At 47.2% G+C, this 5,632-nt stretch overlaps 1 pseudogene; it reads right to left on the bottom strand.

The window, feature by feature from the left end:
• Positions 1 to 3,754: 3,754 nt before the first annotated feature.
• LOC111555725 lies at positions 3,755 to 4,763 on the bottom strand (annotated as a pseudogene).
• Positions 4,764 to 5,632: the final 869 nt, after the last annotated feature.

Genomic DNA, 5,632 nt, shown 5'->3' with positions numbered 1-5,632 from the left:
TTAAGAGTTTTAGTAAGCATGAGGATACTGGGCATTGACCATTTGTATGTTATTTTTGCAAAGTTTTTGTTCACATTTCTTGCTCATTTCTAAACTCTGAATGTAATTTTTTGTTAGTTTCATGTTCACCATTATTTTAAGTCCATAATTTTCCTTTTCACTCTCTAGAAAATGAATTTTGATTAACAGAAGTTTCTAATTTTAATGTAATCTTATTTACTACTCCTTTTCTTTATAGTTGGTGAGTTATTTTGTTATACTTAACTCTGTTTAAAAACTCCTTAATACAATGATGGTATGCTCCAATATTATCTTTCTTACTGTTTGACCTTTCACATTTGGATTACTAATTCAGGTTTTTTTTTTTTTTTTTTTGAGACGGAGTCTCCCTCTGCCACCCAGGCTGGAGTGCAGTGGCCTGATCTCTGCTCACTGCAAGCTCCGCCCCCCCAACCCAGTTCACGCCATTCTCCTGCCTCAGCCTCCCATGTAGCTGGGACTACAGGCGCCTGCCACCACACTCCCCTAATTTTTTTTTTGTATTTTTAGTAGAGACGGGTTTCACCGTGTCAGCCAGGATGGTCTCAACCTCCTGACCTCGTGATCCGCCCTCTCTGCCTCCCAAAGTGCTGGGATTACAGATGTGAGCCACCGCACCTGGCCACTAATTCAGGTTTAATTGATTTTTGTGTTCAATATTATGTAAGGAATCTATTGTCTTTTTTTTTTTTTTTTTTTTTTTTTTTTTTTTTCTGTATTGAGAGGTGACAATGTACTAGCAGTCCTCACTCTCAGTGCCTCCTTGGCCTCTGCGTTCACTCTAGTGGTGCTTGAGGAGCCCTTTAGCCTGCCACAGCACTGTGGGAGTCCCTCTCTGGGCTGGCGGAGGCCGGAGCCACCTCCCTGTGCTTGCAGGGAGGTGTGGAGGGAGAGGCACGGGCAGAACTAGGACTCTGGGCGGCTCTCCAGGGCCAGTGCCAGTTCCAGTGTGAGTTCCCGCAGGCAAGGGCACGGGCTTGGCGGGCCACACACAGAGTGGCTGGATGGCACCACCTGCCGGGGGCAGTGAGGGGCTTAGCACCTGGGCCAGCAGCTGCGGAGGCTGCGCCAGGTCCCCCAGCAGTGCCACCCGCTGGCACTGCACTCAAATTCTAGTGGGGTTTAGCTGCCTCCCCACTGGCTCAGGACGGCAGCCCACCATGTCTGAGCTCCCCTGCTGTGGTGGGCTCCCGCACATCCTGAGCCTCCCAGACGGGTGCCGCCCCCTGTTCCATGGCGCCCAGTCTCATCTACAGCCCAAGGGCTGAGGAGTGCAGGTGTGGCTCGGGCCGGGCGGGCAGCTCCGCCTGCAGGCCTGGTGCAGGATCCACTAGGTGAAGCCAACATCCTGAACCTGATGAGAACTTGGAGAACTTTTATATCTAGCCAGAGGATTGTATGTGCACCAATCAGCACTCTGTATCTAGCTAAGCTACTGGGAACTTGGAGAACTTTTCCTTCTAGCACTCTGTATCTAGCTCAAGGATTATAAATGCACCAATCAGCACTCTGTGTCCAGCTCAGGGTTTGTAAATACATCAATCAACACTCTGTGTCTAGCTCAAGGTTTGTGAATACACCAATTGGTACTCTGTATCTAGTTAACCAAGTGGAGACTTGAAGGACTAGCACTCTGTGACTCTGTGTCTAGTTCAAGGATTGCAAATGCACTGATCAGCACTCTGTGTCTAGCTCAGGGTTTGTAAATACACCACTCAGTACTCTGTGTCTAGCTCAAGATTTGTAAATACAGCAATTGGTACTCTGTATCTAGTTAACTCTGTATCTAGCTAGCTAGCACTCTGTGACTGTCTAGCTCAAGGATTGTAGATACACCAATCAGCACTCTCTCAAAATGGACCAATCAGTTCTCTGCAAAATGGACCAATCAGCTTTCCGTAAAATAGACCAGTCAGAAGGATGTGGGTGGGGTCAGATAAGGAAATAAAGCAAGCTGCCCTAGCTAGCAGTGGCAAGTCACTTGGGTCCCCTTCCAGACTGTGGAATGGTTGTTGTTTTGCTCTGCAATAAATCTTACTTCTGCTCACTCTTTGGGTTTATGCTGCCTTTAAGGGCTGTAACACTCACCCTGAAGGTCTGCAGCTTCACTCCCCAGGGCAGCAAGACCACACACCCACCAGGAAGAATGAACGACTCCAGACTTGCTGCCCTTAAGAGCTGTAACGCTGACCGATTCTAAAATCTATCTGGAAATCTAAAGGACTAAGAATAGTTAAGACATGCATGAAGAATAAAGACAGAAGATGTAATCACTTGATAGTAAAACTAATTTTAAGCTATGATAATTTACTGTGCTGTTGATTCAAAAATAAGCCAATAAAATCAAAGAAAGTCCAGAAATAAACGCCTCCATGTAAGTACTCTATTTAGGACAAACGTGAAAGTGTGGACCAGTGGTAACCAATGTTCTTTTCAATAAATTGTGGTGAATTTTGGCACAACAGAATTACACTGAGTGACTGTAGGAGCTCAAAGAGAAAGGCCCAGGCTGCTGAAGATGCCCCCCCCGCCGGCTCCAGCGGGACCTCCTTGGACCTGGTCACTAAGTTGAGGGAGGGTGAGGAGACACTGAGCATGCTGCAGGCCAAATGTGACCAGCACCACAGCATCCTGATGGAGATGGAGAGGATGCTCAGAGACCTGCAGAAGAGCCTGGAGGAGAAGTAGCAGGTGTCCAGGGCCAAAGTAGGTGCCACAGAAGAGGTACTCGAGAAGTTATCTGTCAGTGAAACATCTCGAAGATATTGTAGAAAAGCTAAAAGGAGAACTTGAAAGTTCAGACCAGGTGAGGCAGCAGACGTCACATTTCGAGGCAGAGCTGGAGAAGCACATGGCAGCCCCCAATGCTGTGCCAGAAGGCCTGCAACTTCACTCCCGAAGGCAGCAAGACCACAAACCCACCGGGAAGAATGAACAACTCCAGACGTGCTGCCTTTAAGAACTGTAACACTGACGACGAAGGTCTGTGGCTTCACTCCTGACAGCGAGACCACGAACACTCCAGAAGGAAGAAGTTCCAGACACATCTGAATGTCTGAAGGAACAAACTCCAGACACACCATCCTTAAAACTGTAACACTCACCGCGAGGGTCCGTGGCTTCATTCTTGAAGTCAGTGAGACCAAGAACCCACCAATTTTGGACACAGTATTCCTACCTTCTTCCCCCCTACCCCCCTGCTGCCACGGTCACCAACGTTGGTTTTAATGGCATCAGCACTCAGGAGGTTGCAGGTCAGTTCTGGTTTGCAATGTCTGGGGGTGAGCAGCTGTGGTCTCCAGTCAGTCCCACAGCCTTCCAGAACTCGCTGCCTGGTCCTGCCCACCTCCTACTCTGCTCCACTGAAAAAAGACGAAATGATTGCATCAACAGACACACCCCAGAGCTCCTGGCCTCTCACACACCCTGCAGGAACTGTCAGAGTCAAGGAGGGCTTTTGCTTCACTCAGCGGTGGCCTGGGGCTGTGCCCAAGATCGTGTTTATCAAATGTGACATAGGTTTATTTACAAATGGGGGATCAGGAAGGTCTACTTCTCTGACTTCAAGACACTCTCAAGTCTCTAATTCCTTCTTTCGGAGCTACGGAAAGTTGGGCCTGGATAACACTGTACGTTGGTTGGTTGATTGATATGTAAGAAATGTGTACGGCATTTTGGTAAGTCCGACAGTAACTTCTTTTTCCACAGAGGAGACTCAAACAGAGGTGCCCTCCTTTGAGCTGCTGCTGTCCTCTGTCTTTTCCAGCTGTTCCTGTAGCTTCTTTACTGTGTCCTTCTCTCTTGCCAGCTGCTCATCCCTTGCCAGCTGGGTCATCTTCAGAAGCTCCTGCAGCTTGTTGGCGGTACGGCCCAGGTCAGTCGTTAACTACTTCTCTTTTTATAATCTCTCCTTCAGCTGCACGGCCTCCTCCATTTCCGAAGACTCCAGGTGGCAGGCTGTGTGGAGCTTTTCCAACTCTTCTTGTAACCAACACACTGAGGCCTGAGCAGCCTCAAACTCGACCGTGAGCTTCTGCCGCTGCGTCTGCTTGTCCTCTGAGTTGACTTCTGTCTGCTCCAGCTGCGTCTTTAGCTGAACGGGGTCGTGCTCGACTAGGAGGTTTGGGGGTAAGTCTGGGGAGGAAGCTGGGGCCCCTGCTAGGTCACCATCCCCCACGTGGCTCTTAATTTCACTAAACTGCTGCCTGAGCAGGACGAGCACATCCTTCTGTTTCTGGGCTTCGCTCTTGGCTGTATCCCGCTGAAATTGAGATTCTAGTAGAAGTTGCCTCAACCCCACCACTTCCATGGCATAGTTCTGGCACAGAGCTGGGGGCTGCCATGTGCTTCTCCAGCTCTGCCTCCAAATGCGACGTGTGCTGCCTCACCTGGTCTGAACTTTCAATTGCTCCTTTTAGCTTTTCTACAATATCTTCGAGATGTTTCACTGACAGGTGACTTATTGAGTACCTCCCCTGCGGCACCTACTTTGGCCCTGGACATCTGCTCTTTCTCCTCCAGGCTCTTCTGCAGGTCTCTGAGCAGGATGCTGTGGTGCTGGTCACATTAGGCCTGCAGTATGCTCGGTGTCTCCTCAGCCTCCCTCAACTTAAGAGACCAGGTCCAAGGAGGGCCCGTGGGAGCCGGGGGCATCTTCAGCAGCCTGGGCCTTTCTCTTTGAGCTCCCACAGCCACTCAGTGTAATTCTGTTGTGCCAAAATCCACCATAATTTATTGAAAAGAACATTGGTTACCACTGGTTCACACTTTCACGTTTGTCCTAAATAGAGTACTTACATGGAGGCGTTTATTTCTGGACTGTCTTTGATTTTATTGGTTTATTTTTGAATCAACAGCACAGTAAATTATCACAGCTTAAAATTAGTTTTACTATCAAGTGATTACATCTTCTGTCTTTATTCTTCATGCATGTCTTAACTATTCTTAGTCCTTTAGATTTCCAGATAGATTTTGGAATCGGTTTCCAGTGTCCACACATACAAAGAGAATACTGGACTTTTCATAGAATGACAACGTATGTACAAATCAATTTTGGGAGAATAAACATCTTTACAATATTGAGTCTTAATAGACTTTACTTTTAAGGAGCAGTTTTAGGTTTACAACAAAATTGAGACAAGTTACAGAAAGTGCCCATATACCTCCTGACCCCACATATGCACATTTTCCCCATTGTCAACATCCTCCACCTGAGTGGTACATTCGTCGCAACTGATGTGAATCAACACCAACACATCATTATCATGCAGAGTTCATGGTTTATGTAGGTTTTACTCTTGTAGTCATTCTGTACATTTGGACAAACTTATAATGACATATATCCACTGTTAAAGAATTGTACAGAGCAGCTTCACTGCCCTGAAACTCTTCTGTGCTCCACTTATTCATCTCTCCCTTTCCTTGACTCCTGGCAAGCACTGATTGTTTTACTGTCTCCATAGTTTCCCTTTTCCAGAATGTCATATAGTTGGAATTTTAAAGTATGTATCCTTTTCAGATTGGCTTATTTAACTTAATAGCATGGATCTGAGTTTCTCCCATTTCTTTTCATGGCTTGATAGCTTACTTATTT

Source organism: Piliocolobus tephrosceles, chromosome 8 (genome assembly GCF_002776525.5).
Source record: "Piliocolobus tephrosceles isolate RC106 chromosome 8, ASM277652v3, whole genome shotgun sequence".
NCBI classification, from domain to species: domain Eukaryota; kingdom Metazoa; phylum Chordata; class Mammalia; order Primates; family Cercopithecidae; genus Piliocolobus; species Piliocolobus tephrosceles.
This window is presented reverse-complemented; position numbering and strand designations above follow the sequence as displayed.